At 37.2% G+C, this 17,363-nt stretch overlaps 1 protein-coding gene across 6 annotated transcripts in view; it reads right to left on the bottom strand.

Moving 5' to 3' along the window:
• PTPRA (protein tyrosine phosphatase receptor type A) overlaps positions 1-17,363 on the bottom strand; it is a 167,683-nt gene that overhangs the window by 146,058 nt on the left and 4,262 nt on the right. For 5 of the 6 annotated variants that reach the window (XM_078148285.1, XM_078148284.1, XM_078148288.1 and 2 more), the window contains one exon: positions 14,281-14,340. The exons of the other annotated variant lie outside the window; for it this stretch is intronic. The gene's annotated coding sequence lies outside the window, so the exon portion shown is untranslated. The remainder of the gene's footprint in view (positions 1-14,280; positions 14,341-17,363) is intronic. 6 annotated transcript variants of the gene reach the window in all.

Below are 17,363 nucleotides of genomic sequence, written 5' to 3'. Positions count from 1 at the left end.
TCCTTCTCCAGTTCAATTTGGAACCCAGCTCACTGTCCCACTATACTGTCTGTTCTAGATTTACATTGTGTTGGAAAATCCCATGGGGTATACAGCCAAATACATGCTGAAATCTGGGTAATAGACATTTTTTATCCTTTGGTCTTTTCTGTGTGAATGCATAGACCAAATTCCTTTGAATCACTATAGATCTCTTCCTGGAGAATCTGTAATGTTATGGGACTTGATGCAATCAACACTTCATCAGTAAACTAAAGCATATGAAGGACATCAACATACACAGTGAATTTCTCTTTGACCTAGAAGCTACACTAGATCTCCTCCAACACAGCTGGGAATATCTTTGTCAGGAATGCATCTCAAAAAAAAAAAAAGAATGCATCTCCAAGGGGCAGCTAGGTGGCACAGCGGATAGAGCTTTGGCCTTGGAGTCAGGAGGACCTGAGTTCAAATCCAGCCTCAGACACTTGACATTTGCTAGCTGTGTGACCCTGGGCAAGTCACTTAACCCTGACTGCCTCACCAAAAAAAAAAAAAGATAAAAAAAGGAATGCATCTCAAAAAAAATGCATCTCCGTTTTTAATGCCTCACCTGGTGTTTATTATCAGAATCACTGAACATTACTATTTCTGTTGCTACATATCCCAAAGAATCTTGAATGATATTGATGTACAGAGAAGAGATCTTGTTATAAAAGAGCATGCTTAATTATGACATGGTAAAGATGTGGTCCATTATTAAATACCCCTTGTGAAAGCTTCCTTTTTCCTTACTAATATCCTTATTGAGCCCTCAGTTTGTGTACAGATGACTGATAAAGATTTTTATGGTTGGGTGATGGCATAAAGCTCAGTAGTTACTGATGTTCTGTTACTTTTTTCAGTATTAATATTTAATAATTCTTCACAACTTTGGTATCTTCCCCTCCCTTTAGACATCTTACAGATCAGTCTATCAATGTCTTCACAATTATATCACCTCCAATCCAAACCTCCTCTACATGTACTTGGTCTGATTAAGCTACTTTTTCCTCTCTTTGATATCTTTAGTTCTATCTCAACCTCCTTTGGGTTTTTTTTATGTCCTACACTGGGATGTAACTTAGGGTCCAAGTATGGTGGTTCCATTATCTCAATCGAGAAAAGTTTAAGATGGTTTTTGTTTTAAAAAAATCCATTTTTCTGTTGTCAAAACAAAATATATTCATTTTTAGGCCAGTCATATAAAATCCATATTAATATGAATTCCACGGTGAATTACAAATATCTAACCTAGCACTATTCAAAATATACTATACCCTCTAACTATCTGCTGCCTGGTAATAACCCAAGTCTACATGTAGTGAAATATATCAGGAGATAACACACCAAACAAGGTGAAGCCTTCCCCTTATAACTATGAAGGTTAATTAGGTTGTGAAAATATTCTTTTAGATGCAAGTAACAAGAATTTAGAATGCCTGAGAAATAATCTATGGAGAGTCAGTGATGATAACAGAGCATTTATAATGTTTTGCCAATGGTATATCAAATTTCAATAAATCTAGTCTTTTATTTCAATTATTCAGTTCACCCTTTTTATACTTCTGATCTTCATCACCTCTCTTTAAAACTAAAACCCAAAAGAACCAATCCTAATAACCATTTGGCTTAAAAGACTGGAGAGAAAAAAAAATAAGTTGTCTTACCTAAGAGAAACATATGATATACTATCTGAAATCCATTTGTTTCACAAAACAAATTCATTACATTACAAAGGAACTCTCCTTCCCTATTCAATACTTTAAAATACTGAATTCCTTTGGGATATTTATACTAATTCTTTTCTTAAAAAACTAATTTATACAAAACTTTAAAAGAAAATATCTACTACCATAAAACCCTTATAATTCTAACAGGATTTTTTGACCCTACATGAATAGCTATTGCCACTGGTCACTTATTCAAGTACAGGTATTATACCTATATTGCTTTTGTATTGGTATCCCCAGTACCTAGCCTCACACATGGTAAGTATTTAATAAATGTTTTGCTGATTGACTAATAGTACAAGCATGACTATTTGCTTACATGTTCACCTATGGTGCAAATACAATTGCTTACCTAATACAATCACATCATAATTTTCAAATAATAACACAATGGAAGTGTCAAAGGTCATAGTGACCTTTCATCACTAATCCTCTTTTCATTCTATTCCAGTGTTGAATGGTGCAGTAGAGATGTTACAGATGCCTAATGATGGGGTAGATTGGTACAAGCAGGCTCTAACATGTCCTATTACAATCAGTCAACAAGCATTTATTAAGTGTTCACAATGTGCCAGATATTGTGCTAAAACTAGAAAGGCTTTAAATATGTTCTGTGTATCAGTCCCCCAAAGATAAGCACAGTTAAATTCACGGATTTTCATCACCAGAACATTAACCATATTTTCCCTCTTCATGACTTCCTCTGACCAATTTATGGGGGGGAAGGGGGAGATGTTGGCCTATATCAATAAGGGACTACCTATAGCAATAAAATTACTTATTAAATTTGATTAGTTTGAATTGAGGGAATACCCATACCAACAAAATCAGTACTCAAGTGCTGAACATATTTTTATATTTTTAACCTAGCATTAAGTCTTAAAATCCATAAAAAGCCAAGTGTTCAAACTTGCATTTTTATTTTTAAAAACTTTCCCCACATCAGCCTCTGCTAATATATTTAGCATTTCAAAAAAAAAAATAAAAGATAGAGTTCTCCTTCAAATTGTCATTTAATAAATAGGTTTTCCATACTGTAATTTTTGGGCTTACAATACCACATTTAACCAAATAAAACAACAAATTTCATTTTAACGGCAAACCTCCTAGAAAACTTTTGCCCAAAAGAGCATTTGGAAAGATGGAAAAACTGTTCAAGTGTCTAAGGGCCTTTCCAAAGCAAAAGTGAACTTCAAAATTCTTTGCCAACAACTTCATAGCACACAGGCCAAACTGCACCATTTCCTCTTTCTTATCCACATTCCTACTCAAACCCATTTTAAGAATCACAACTGGATCCAAAAAATGCAGAAACATACCAATATCTATCAAGTACCCTCCTAGTTAAGGTACTAGAATACACATTTAATCAAAGAAAAAAGAGGCAGCACATCTGATTTCTTACACTTTGCCTATTCTTGAGAGAACCCCCTAGATGATCATAAATAATCAGATTTTCACCTAAGGCAGAATTTTCTCCAATAACCACGTAATAAAGTTAAAAGGTTAAGTTTATAAAATGTTAAGTGGCTAAAAGGAAACTGCATGATGTTTGTTACTGATGTTACTCAGGTTTGTTCTTGGCACAAAATGAGAAGACATAAAAATCTGAAATTAAGTAATTTAATTCAATTCAACTAAGTATATATTAAGTGACTACTAGGTACCAGGTACTCTCCTAGAAACAGGAAAATAGAGACAAAAGGAGACAGTCCCTGCCCTCAAAGAGGTCAAATCCTACTGGATAATGTAAATGCAGGGTGACATTACCATTTTCTCACTCTCACTCTCTCTCTCTCTCTTTCTGTCTCCCTCTCTCCAGGACTTGTGATTTTATCAGTGGAGCAGAATATCAGTTCATCTGCTGCTTTCAGTCTCAGAGAAATGACTGCAACAGTGAGGTTACGTGATTTGCCCACGATTTTACAGCTATTCATTGTCAGAGACAAGATCAGATCCTAGGTCTTCCTGATTCCAACTTCAGGCCACTACTATTCTTTTTAAACTGATGTGAAATTGGCATGGCCAAGTTGAAAGAACACTGCCCTCCAAGTCAAGAGGCCTGTCTCTGGACCTTCCAACTTATCAAGTCACTAAGTCTCATTGTGCTCATGTGTAAAAGGAGGAGCTCAGTCTGTATGATCTCCAAGACCCCACCCAGCCCTTCATCCAATGATGGGCTGCTCTAACTGTTCCTTAGGTTTTGTTCATTGGCTCCTCTTTTTCTTCCAGACCTTTCAACATGAAGGAGGATTCCCCAAAGGTCTGTACTCCATGCTCTCCTCTTTTCTCTCTTCATTTTCTCCCTTGATAAGCTTATTCATAACCTCTATGCAGATGGTCCCAAATGTGCATCACCAAACCCAATTTTTTTGAGCTCAAAACTAGAATTCCTAACTGCCTACTGGACATTTCCACTTGAATGTCTTGATGACACCTTAATTTCTACCTGACTAAAACAGAACTCATTACCTTTCTTCTAGAAATCCCTACATGACTAAAAAAAAAATTTCATCCATTTTCTTTCCAACTCCCTTATTTGCATTAATGTCACCACCACTCTCCCAAGCTTTGACACCATCCTCTGTCTCACCAGCCACATTTAATCAGTCCCTAAGTTCTATTAATTCTCTCTCTACACCTAGTCTATTAGCACTCTCTTTACCATTCCCACTCTTACACAACCCTAGTGCAGGTCCACTTTATTGATTAACCAGACAACTGCATCTAGCTTCTAACCAGTCTCCCCCTGTCAATCTGATTCCATCTCTCCATTTGAACAGAAATAGGTACCACCAGGGTAGCCACAGCTTACCTGGTCTTATAAGCTTATGAAGGAATTCATGTTCTGGAACCAATTCCCATGCCCTTAATATTATTTCTACATCTGGAAAGATGTTTTTGACAACAAAGTGTGCTACTGGAATACATCCTCTTCATTATGAGGTATTTATGTATGTATTATGGCATTTTGTTAATTCCTTTATCAGCTAACATTTGTGAGCTAACTGGTAGTTTATGATTTCAGCAGCTTTACTACACTTGCTCTGCTAGACTGTAAGCACCATGAAGGCAGAAATTGTGTCATGGTGGACAGAGTAATGGATTAGGAGTCAGAAAGACCTGAATTTAAATCCTACCTCAGAAATAAGTACTAGCTGTGTGATCCTAAGCAAGTCAACTTACCTCTAAGTTTCCTAATCTGTAAAATAGGGATAATAACGTCACCTACCTCACAGAGTTATTATGAGGCTCCAATGAAATAATATATGTAAAGCAATTTGCAAATGTTAAAATACCATGTCAGCTATTATTATTACCATTATTGTATTTTCTGGTTGCATTACACAAAGCAGGTACCTAGTAAATCATTCTTGAATAAATGTTAATAACTCTGTGAGAAAATATATTATCCCTGTTTTACAAATGATGGAACTGAGGTTCAAAGAGGTAACCTGACTTTCTCAAAGGCACTTAGCCAGTAAGTCCATTACACTTTCCACCAAATAATGCTGCCTACCTATTCATAAAATTCACAACAGTCAAATGGGGCATTTTTTTAATTAAATGTTCAATTCTCTAGTAATGTTTACCATGCAACTGCTATAGCTATTTTTGGTTAAGTTTTCCTTTCTTATGTACTTGTAATAACTTCTTGTCACAATAAGTTGCCACAATAAACATTTCTGACTCACCAACTTGCCTTGCTTAAGCTACATACAGGTGGATTTTAGTCTATATAATCTTACCTAAACTGACACATGCATATAATACAAAGCTGGTTTTGTGACCACATATACATTTGCTATCAGATGGTTTATGGCTTTTTGTCTGAGTTACATATCTAGCTTTAGTGTTTTCAAATAATCCTTTTTTGCTATCCAAGTAATAAGGGCTACAATCAGATGCTACCAAAGTATTTCATCAGTTCTGCAATCTGAAGGTATTTATTGATGACTGCTACTTGGACAATAAAATGCTACTTCTAAAAAATGTATTAATTGTTCAGCCCTCAAAGAAGTTACTTCATCTGTCTCACTTTCCTCTATGGTTGGCTGGAAATGATTGCAACAATGTTTACTAACTGATTTTGAGATAGTCTAATGAAAGTTACTAGATAAATACAAAGTAGCATTATCATTGTATATTACAAGAAAAAAAATTAGGAAAATTACATAGCCTCTCTTATTTATTGAGAATTTTCTGTGTACAAGACCCAGTGACTAAATTAAAACACTGTTACCTATATAAAAATATACCCAATGCTCAATTGTAGCCTTGTGGTGGTGGGTAGTGGGGAGGGATGAGGAAAAAAGAACAAAGTAAACAGTATGCAGCAGAGAACAAAAGAAAGCTTACAAGGAAGCAAAGAAAAGATGGACAGCTTTCAACATAATGCACAGTATTTAACACATAGGCTTTCTTGAAATGAAAAGTTATTGCTATATTTTGAATCCTCTATGTTCTGCTGTGCACATGACAGTTTTTTGTTTTTTCTTTTTTTATATTTAAGTTTATAATGTTTCTTTTTCTTTTCTTATGTATTTAAGTTTTAGCATTTGTCTAATTTTTTTTGAAATTAAGGAAAAAAAATAAAAGAGACTACAAGGGAAAAAAAAAAGAAAAATATTAATACACTGTTGGTGGGCCTGTGAATTGATTCAACCATTCTGGAAAACAATTTGGAATTATGACAAAAAAGTGACTAATATGTCCATATCCTTTGACACGAAGATCTCTACAAGGCTGACTACTAAGAATATGTCCCATAAAGTTCCATATATACCAAAATATTCAAAGCATCACTTTTTATGGTAGCAAAGAACTGAAAATAAAATAGATGCCCTTCAATTGGGGAATGGCCGAACAAACTGTTGTATGTGAATGTACTAGCATTTCACCATAGGAAGTGGTGAAAACAAAAAATACAGAAAAATAGATGATATAAAAACTGATGCCAAGGAAGCAGAAGCAAGAAAGAAATATATACAATGCCTCAATGTAAATGGAAAGAACAGGAAAATGAAACTGAACACTGGCTAATTACAATAATTAAGCTTGGCTCCAAAGAAGGGAAAATGTGTCTCCCTTCCTCCTTTGCTGGAGGGTTACAGTGTAGAATGGATAGTCAAACTCAGCTAACAAGCTGATTAGTTTTGCTGAATTTTTCTTCTTTATTATTTTTTTATATAAGGTGTAGCTCCCTAGAAGAGGGAGGGGGAGAGTTATCTTGAAAAATGAAGGTGATGTGCACAAACAAAATCAATGCAACAAAAATTAGAAGGGAAACAATTAACTGGGAAAAAATCTTTGTGGGGGCAGCTAGGTGGCACAGTGGATAGACCTCTGGCCTTGGAGTCAGGAGGACCTGAGTTCAAATCTGGTCTCAGACACATAACACTTACTAGCTGTGTGACCCTGGGCAATTCACTTAACCCTGACTGCCTCACCAAAAAGCAAAAAAAAAATCTTTGCAGAAAGTTTCTCTGGTAAAGGTCTCATTTACAAGTTATATTGATATAACTGATCCAAAAATATGAGCCATTCCCCAACTGATAAATGACCAAAGGAAATTAATTAGCAGGCAGTTCTCAAAGAAAGACATCCAAGCTATCAATATCCACATGGAAAAATGCTCTGATTCACTAATAATTATGAGAAATGCAAATTAAAGTAACTCTGAGGTTCCACTTCATACCCATCAGATTGGCAAAGTTGACAAAAAAGGAAAATGACAAATACAGGAGGGGCTGCAAGAAAACAGGGATATTAATGCATTGTTGGTGTGAAATGGTACAGCCATTCTCGAAAGTAATTTGGGAAAAAAATCTCCAAAAGACACTGAGCTACGAATATCCTTTGATCTAGAGATACCACTACTAGGCCAATACCTCTGAAGAGATCAAAGAAAGAGAAAAAGAGGATTCATATGTACAAAGATAATTATAGCAGTTCTTTCTGTGATGGCAAAGAACTGAAAACTGAGGGAGTGGCCATAAACTGGGGAATGACTAAACAAATTATGGTTTATGGGTATAATAGAATAGTACTATACTATAAGAGATGATGGGGGGGAGGAGTGTCAGAGAAACCTGGAAAACTTTTATGAACCGATAGAGAGTGAAATGAGCAAAATCAAGAGAACAATTTAAATGTAACAACACTGTAAAAACAAATAACTCTGAAAGATTTAGGAACTCTGATCAATGTGATGATCAACATGGTTCTAGAATTCTGATTAACTATGCTACTTCCTGCTTAACAGAAAAATGAAGGATTCAGGATGCAGAATGAGACATACATCTTTGGACATGGATAACCTAGGAGCATATGCACTAAACTACGAAAATTTATTACAGGAGTTTTGTTTTTCTGTTCAGCTACAGGGTGGGAATAAGGGAAAATAAAGGCTTGTTAATTGAAAATTGGGAATTTTTAAAGGAAATGAAATGATATAACAAAAGAAATTAACTAAATTTAAATTTAAAAATTTAAAAACAACAAAAACAACACCCTCTCAGCATCCTCAGCTGCCTCTCCTCTCAGACTGGAGGTACAAAGAGTGGAGTAATAAACTCTTCTCAATGCTTCCCTTTACAGAGGGCTCAGAATTTTGCAGGTTAACTCTCCATTTCCCATCAGCAGCTCTGCTTATTCCACTCCATAGAACATTATGCCCTCCACACTGGGCATCCTCGGGTGGTTCCTCCCACCACTTTTCAACTTCCTTTTGTGTGGAAACTGAGGCAGACATAGATTAAGTGACCATTAGATTTTAAGTTCCTTGAGGGCAGGGACTATCTTTCTTTTTCTTATTTGTATCCTAAAGACTTAACACAGTGCCTGGCACATAGTAGACACTTAATGAATTTTTGTTGAATTGAACTGAAACATTTCATATACTATCAGATGTCAGTTAGTTGGAACTGTACCATGACACCCTCACAAAAACCGAATGCAAAGAACTTTCTAATCACCAGCAGGGATGCTCCCATTTATTGCTACTCTGTCTAGACTCAACTCCTATGGCTAGCAAACTTCAACTTCCTCTCATTCTCCTAATTCCTGTTCATCCCCAGCTGTCTAAGAGTAAACCACTGTTCCCATTCTCTCATTCATATAGACCTCAACCTGACTCCTCTGATGTCCTGCTCAGAAAATAATAGCTCGCATTCATATAGAGCTTTAAGGCTTGCAATGCAGTTTATAAATGTTATCCCAACTGATCCTCACACCAACACAATGAATTAGGAGCTATGCTCACTTTACAGATAAAGAAACACGCCAAGTAACAAAGTTTAAGTAACTTGCATCGGGTCACATTAACTATTAAGTAAGTGTCTGAGGCAGGATTTGAAATCATTTCTTTCTGATTCCATCACTACCCATTGTACCACCTGGCTGTCTATGCCTTTTCACTATATGCCCTCAAAGTTTGGTTCCATAATCAACAAACTTTCTCATTCTAGATCTCTTCCTCTCATGCTCCTTCCATCTTCTGGTACTAAATGATTACTAGCTACTGCCCATCCTTTCCAATACTGGAGACAACTACGTGGCACAGTGGATAGAGTGACAGACTTGAAGGAACACCTGAGTTCTAATGCGGCCTTAGACACTTACGTGCAGTGCGATCCCAGACAAGTTATTTCATCTATGTCCGCCTCAGTTTTCTCATCTGTTAAATGAACATAACAATAGCACCTCCCTCCCAGGGCTATTGTGAGAATAAAGTGAGATATTTGTAAAGTGCTTTACAAACCTCAAAGTGCTATGTAAATACTAGTTATTACTATTATTGTTGTTATTATTATCATTATTGTTACTATTATTACCCCTGGTCTCGAGGATACTCTTTGCTCCCCATTGCCACTTCTAGCCTTTCTCCCTGCTACCATCACTCAATAACATTTCCTCCTTTGAGGTCCATCCTAACCAAATGCATTACACAATCCAGATACTGATTGCTAATACCTATCAGGTCCCAGGTAATTTTCCTTATTTCTCAGGAGCTTCATACCCATCTCAAAATCTTCCTCTCCAAACTTACTGTCCCTACTTTAGGTGACATTATGACATGTTTGTGTTCTTATAAATATCAGAACCTCCCAGTTACCCAATCTTACTCAACTCCTATGACCTCCTCCTCTACAACCTTAGTTACACAAAGGGATGGCCACACCCTGGATCTTGCCAGCACTCACCAGTGTTCTACTTCCACCATCAACAATTCTGAAATTCCTTTTGATCATAACCCTATAAAGCCATGGCCTCTAACTCTTCACTTCCTCAGTACTTTCTCAGGCTATCTACCACTCCTGCTCTAACTTCTCTTTTCTACCTTGGCAAACCTTTAGTTAAATCAGTTCAACTCTACATTACCCTTTGCTCTTGAATCCTTCACTCCCTTATCCTACCTATCCTTGCCCAAGCCTAGTCAAATCCCAAACCATCAGCCTCCTCTGCTCCTACTCATAAACTGCTTAACAGAACAAGATGAAGACACACAACAGGATGGACTGGGTCCACTACAAATTTATGTTATCTAATCTCAACTGGGCTCTCCCTACAGGAAAGCTCTGTAGTTCTCCTAAATTGATTTTCTATCCCTTTACTCACAATGGCGGCTCCAAACCTCTTCTACAACAATGTGGCACAGCAGGAAAAGTGCAGGATTTGGAGTTGTGAAGCCGGCTTTGAATCCTAGCTCTGACACTACTACCTGTGTAAACTTGAACAAGATACTTAAACCCTTTGGGCCCCAGGGTCTTCATATACAAAATAAGCAAGTTAGACTAGGTGGTATCCAAAGTCCCTTCTGCTTCTAGATCTATCCATCATTCATTCCAGCATTCCTTCTCTCCTTGAGCTTCCCATTCCATTCTCAGCTAAAAACCTCACCTCCTGCTTTACTGAGAAAATAGAGGCCCTCTTTCCCCCCTTCTATGCATCCCACAATCACCTGGCATTTATTATACCCCATTTTCTCCTCCTTTATTCCAGTCAGTATGATGAGGCAGCCTCTCTCCTCAGACAAAGCCATTCTTGCTACAGAGACCATCAATCCTATCCCTTTCCATCTTCTCTAGCTGATATTCCCTCAATCATTCATCCCCTATCATATTTTCAATCTCTCCCTTTCCAAAAACTTCATTCCCTACTATCTGCAAACACACGTAAATCTCTCCCAACTTTAAAAAACTCCTTACTGGACCTATCATCCCCTCAGGGATTCACTCTCTCTCTTCCACAAACTCCTAGAAAAAGTGATAACTCTTATTGCCAAGACTTCCTCTCCTCTCATTATGTCTTAACCCTTTATAATCTGGCCTCTGATTCAACTGAAATTGCCTTCTCCAAAGTAACCAATGACCACTTAATTGCCAGATATTTTTATCTTTTCTCTTCATCCTTCTTGACCTTTGCATCATTTGACTCCATTGACTATTTTCCCCTTCTGGACACTCTCTCCTCTCCAGGTTTTCATGACACTGTTTTTTTGGCTTCTTTTGGCCATCTATCTGACCACTCCTTCTCAGTCTCCTTTACTGAATCATCATCCATACGTCACCTCTTAACCATAAGTATATCTCAAGACTATGTCCTGGGCTCCTTTCTCTTCTCCTTCTCTTTCATTTGATCATCCCATCATCTCCCATGGATTTAATTATGATCTTTATGCATGACTCACAGATTGACATATCCCACCTAAGCTTTTCTCCAGACCTCCAACTCTACATCATCAACTGAATGTGGATACCATTAGACACTGCTATTAAACAATGCCTATCAGATATTTCAAACTAGATGTCCCATAGACATCTCAAATTCAATATCTCCAAAACAGAATTCAATATTTTTTTTTCCAAACCCAACCCTCTTCCAAACTTCTGTATTTCTGTTGAGGGTACCATCATCCTTCCAGCAATACAGGCTCACAATCATGGGGCCATCATTGACTCATCACCACTCCACATATCCAATCAGTTGCAAAATCTTGTTGTTTCTACCTTCACAACATCTATTGCTCTAGACCCTTCTCTACTCACACAGCCACCACAGCAGTTCAGGCCCTCATTATCTCTTGCCTGGACCATTGCAAAAGCCTTGTCATTGCTCTGCCTGCCTCAAGTCTCTTTTCCCCCTACCCCACCAATCAATCCTCCATGTCTGCCAAAGTGATTTTCCTAAAGCATGAGACTTACCACATTAGTTCCCTACTCACTAACTTCCTAAGGCTCTCTGTTACCTCCAAGATAGGGATTCTTACACTTTTTTACATCATTGCATTCTTTGGTAGTCTGGTAAAATCTATGGACCCTTTCTCAGAATAATATTTGTTGCCCATATTCATAATTTAAGAAAATGCCAACTTTTAGAAGTTAGTAAAAATAAAGATATAACTTTGTTCCCAAGTTCACAGAGCCCCTGAAATCTATCCATGAACTTACTGGGGAGTCTGTGGACCTTAGTTAAGAATCCTTGCCCTGAGGGGCAGCTAGGTGGTGCAGTGGATAGAGCACCAGCCCTGAAGTCAGGAGAACCTGAGTTCAAATCCGGCCTCAGACCAAGCACTTGATATGCACTAGCTGTGTGACCCTGGGCAAGTCACTTAACCCCAATTGCCTTAAAAAAAAAAGAATCCTTGCCCTAGAAGCACATATAAACTCTCCTTTTTGGCATTTAAAGTTTTTCACAACTTGGCCCTAACTTACCTTTCCAGCCTTATTGTGGTAAGTGATAACTCCCTTTCACTCTCCCTATGGGCCAATCAAACTGATTCCTCATACACGGCACTCCATTTCCCATTTTCATGCCTTTGCATTGGCCGCTTCTCATGCCTATGACGTATGTCTACTTAACTTTACCAATTGGAATCCAAAGTTTTCTTCAAGACTTAAGTTCAAGTGCCACTTTTTACATGAAGCTTTTCCTAATGTCTAGTGTGCTCACCAAAAAAATCACTTTCTATCTATTTTGTAACAAAAAATAGTCTTCCCCAACAGAATGTAAGCTTTCTGAAGGTAGGGCACTGTCAAAACTGCCTCACTTCTGTCCCTATTGCCTAGTACATTTCCTGATCTATAACAGGTGTTTAATAAAGACTTGCTGGAATTTTTGGATGCCAATGTGGGAACTGGTTTTGCTTGGCTATGCATATTTGTTATAAAGTTTTTACTTTGTAGGGAGGGGAGTCAGAACTGAGAGAGAGGGAAGAAGGAAGGAAAAAGAGAAGGAGAGAGACAGAAGAAGAAAAAAATGGAAAGGAGAAGAGAGAGAAAAATGCACTAAGGATAGGGTCCCCCTCATTAAAAAAAAAAAAGGAAAAAAGAAAATTTTTAAAAAGAGCATCGTTGAATCAATTTAACACACAAAAGAGAACAGAAGGAAGGCCAGAAGGAATCACAGACAAGCAAGACAGCTTTAAAAGTTACACCATGAATTTATCATGTATTTAAAAAAGAAAGGCAAGCTGTACATAATAGAGATTCACTGTTTCATGTGAAATCCTCTTTCTAGTTCTATGGCTATATGGAAATGTTCATTTTAGGTGTTGTTTGTTAAGGTCAGAAAAAAAAATTAAAATAAAGGCTCATTAATGAATTAATTTTGCTGAACTGTTCTTTTCCTCTTTTATTAAACTTTGTACAATGGTTACCTCACTGAGTAGAAGAAGAGGACAGAAGGAGGAGGCACTACAGCCATGAGCTTGGGGAGGAATAAAATCAACAAAGGTTTAGTGGGGAGCAAAGAAAGGATAGACAGATAGGAAATACTAACCTTTACCTTTCTTTGTGTCTCTGCTCCTCCATCCCCAAAGCTATAAGGGCTGACACACGGAACAACAAAGAGAATAAAGGAAGCAATGAAGGAGACTCTTTAATATGACTTTAATGTGCCTATTTTTAAGTCTGCCTTCCATAGCAGGTAAGGGTTTTATTTTGTGATAAATCAAGTCACATATGTAAGCTCCTTTAGGACAGAGACTAGCTTCATTATTTTAATCCAAAGCATCTAGTATAGTGTCGGGGACAGTAAAAGAGAAAGATTAAGTTTCAAACCTTGCTCAGAGTACACAGATCCCTTATTCTGGGATTTTATCAGTAAATAACCAGTGAAGAGAATGCCTGAAAAATGTAAGCCTCCATTTGTCATAGGAGGCAGTATAATGGAAATAGCAGAAGATTTAAAGTCAAAAACCCTCAGTCCAAATAAATGCCTAGACCTACTAGTTACTATTTGTGTGACCTTGAGCAAATCATTTAACTTCTATGGACCTCAGTTTACTCATCTCTAAATTGAGGTAGTTGGACCAGATGATGTCTGAGGGCTCTTCCACCCTAAATCCTAGGATCCTATCAGGAGGAGGCTCAGACAAAGGGGCAAAGGCTTCTAACAGTATGCATTATGGGTGAGAGAGATTTAGGAAACTAGTTCATCCCCTGATCAGCAAATATTACAAAAAGGAGCATGATGAATCAGGAAGAACACTGGATTTGGGATCCAAAGACCTGGATTCAAGTCTCACCTCTGACTTGCTGTGAAGCTGAGGGCAAGTCACTCAACATCTCTGGGCCTGTTTCTCCATCTGTAAAATAAGGATAATATGTAGTACTTGTACTACCTCTCTCATAAGGGTGTTTTGTAAGGAAATCATTTTGTAAACTATATAGAGGTACAGAAATGTGAGTTATAAATATAATCAGTATTAATTCAGCTACCCAGATTGTGCTGGAACTTTAATTTCCAAATAAGTAGAGCTTCTGATAAAATTCCCAACTTGCTTCAATAAATGCTGCCTCTACCTTAAACCATGTGGGCAACTAGTTCTCTGGACCAAATTTTGACTTACAAGGAAAATTTGGCTAGAAAAGAAATGAAAGGAACCTTGGAAGAAAGTGACTATGTCATCATAGTTTGTGATTAACAAGCTCAGATGTATACCCTTTACCTTAGAAAAGCATATTAAAAAAAAATCAGAGAAATTATTGGTTCAAGAGACCATCTGTTGCCTGAGGTTCTCAAAGGGAAATTGGCTCAAAAGGGATGAGATGTTATCAAGAGCAAAATGTTGGCAATAAAATTGTGAATACTATTCAGTAAGAAAGGGGTGGTAGTGGCAATGTAGTTGCACAGAGCGCTCTCCCATGCACTCATATTTTAAAAGGGTACTTAAAAAATACGCAAGCAAAGGCACATAACCCAGGAAGAATAAAGAGGGTTATGAGCCTATGAAAATGTTGTCAAAAAGGCTTAAGTCTAGAGTGAACTGAGGACTGAGAAAAATGTTTAGGAAAACAAATAGGATTTTAGTTATGTTTAGGGCAAGAACAAAGAATGAACGTAGCCACTGTGTGAAACAGATGTTGCCATGGTAAAAGATGACTTGATATTCAGCTACTACCAAGGAGTTCTTCTCAAACACAAACATACATGGCTAAAAGGGATTGAAGCTCAAGCTGGATGAACCAATAAAAAAAAAAAAAAGTACCTGAACCTAATTCAAATGTGCACTACCCTAAGCAACTAAAAAAAAAATTTTTAAGTATAAACGCTATTAATGAATTACTCATGGTCATCTGTTAAGGAGTATCACTAGACTAGGAAATGTTATAAGAAAGCATGATGGACAATATCCTACTTTTCTAAAAATGAAAAGTAGATTCCAGAAACCTCAAATCAACAGACTTAATGTTGACACCTAGCAGAAATCTGGAACAAGTTTATACAAGGATATTTTATGAGCAGTGACTTAAGGAAGTGATAATCAATGGCTTCATGAAGAACATATACCAAATTTTGTTTCTTTTTAGACAGTTACTAAACTCATAAATTTGAAAAACCTGGACCTCAGTGAATCATCACACAAAATCTGTCATGACATTCTTGTGAATGAGAAGTGAAACATGAGCTGAATAATATAGTAACTTCATAACTGGTGGAAGACTTGTTACCCAAAGGGTAGTGACTAACAGATTGATATCTATGCTGGAGGGATGAGCTACCACATCAGACTCAAAAAAAAAATCTCAATAAGCTGGAATTCAATTCAAAAAACATAAGTGCTTCCTATGGACATGGCATTGCACTAGCCCTGGGGCCACAGATACAAATATGAAAAAAGCTCTTATCCTCAAGGAGTTTATGTTCTTCTGGGGCACACAACACATAAAACAGACAAGTGAATGCAAGATAATATGATGTAATAAGAGAACATTGACAACCAGCAAAGGTCAGAGAATGACTAGGGTAGAAAGAGGCACCTGAGCTGAGTTTCAGAGCACATTCCAGGCCCAGAAGTCAGCCTGCGTTAAAGCATGGAGGTGACAATGCTAAATTTAGAAAACAGCTGGTATAGTTCAATTTGGCAGAAACATAGAGTACAGGAAGAAGATTAATATCAGATGAGTCTAGAAACAGCCTGGAGACCAAATGTGAAGATCTTTAAATGCCAAATTGAGGGTTGTGTATTTTATTCTAGAGGCAAGAGGGAGCCACTGATGATTCTTGAGCAGAGAAGTACCATGGTCAAACTTATACTTTAGGAAGATTACTTGGCAGTTGTGTCAACAATGGACTGGAGAAGGAAGAGACTGGAAGCAAGCAGGGAGATTGATGCAATAGATGAATTCTTGAACTAGGGTGGTAGTCAAGTGACAGTATAGAGGGAAATGGATATATAGATATACCTAGAGAGAGATATCAGAGCTATCTTTAAATATCTAAAGAGATATCATGTGGAAGAGAGGAAGCACGTCACAGTGAATAAAGATCTAGCCTCTCCATCCAGGAAGACCTGTGTTCAATTCTCACCTCTGACATATACTGGCTAAGTGACCCTGAACAAGTCACTTAACATCTCAGTGCTCTAGGCTAGGGATTAGAAAATTAAGGCCTAAGGCTCAAAGGTCAAGTGAAGCTGCACAGCCTGTTTTTGAAGAAGCCCATGGAATAATCTTTACATTTTTAAATGTAATAAAACTTTATTCAAAAATGTATAAACCATTCTTAGCTGCAGGGGCATACAAAAACAGGCAACTACCTACCCACCGGCTCTAAGGAGCTTTCTATCGATGACAGAAAAGGCATAAACCTACCAATGAAATCAAAAGTACAGTCCCTAACCCATAGAAAAAGAATTAGACTTACTCTGTTTAGCACCAATGGACAATTCAATCGAACTGTTATTAAGTGTCTACTAAATACAAGACATGGGATACAAATTTAAAAATAATCCCTGCCCTCAAGGAGTTTACAATATTATACAAGGGAATTAAAACATGAATTCAGATAAATGTAATGCAATTTAAAGAGGGAGAGAGCATTAAGGAGGAGTAAGGTAAGGGAAAGTTCAGAGTAAAAGTTGGTAGCATTTAATATAAGCCTTAGCAAGATAATGAAGGTGTGAATTGTAGGCACAAGGGACAGGCAGGATAAAGAAAAGAAAGTTTAAGAACAGCCTAGTTTAGCTGAAATATAAAGTGGATGATGTTAAGTGATATGAAGTGAATTTGGAAAGGTAAATGAAAGTCACATGCTAGAAAGCCTTAAAAGCCAAATGAAGAAGTTTGCATTCTAACTTAAAGGCAACAAGGAACCACCAAAAGTTTT

This window comes from Phascolarctos cinereus, unplaced genomic scaffold, assembly GCF_003287225.1.
Source record: "Phascolarctos cinereus isolate Bilbo 61053 unplaced genomic scaffold, phaCin_HiC Scaffold_9;HRSCAF=440, whole genome shotgun sequence".
NCBI classification, from domain to species: Eukaryota; Metazoa; Chordata; class Mammalia; order Diprotodontia; family Phascolarctidae; genus Phascolarctos; species Phascolarctos cinereus.
The sequence above is the reverse complement of the archived record's forward strand: the minus strand, read 5'-3'. Positions and strand labels throughout refer to the sequence as shown.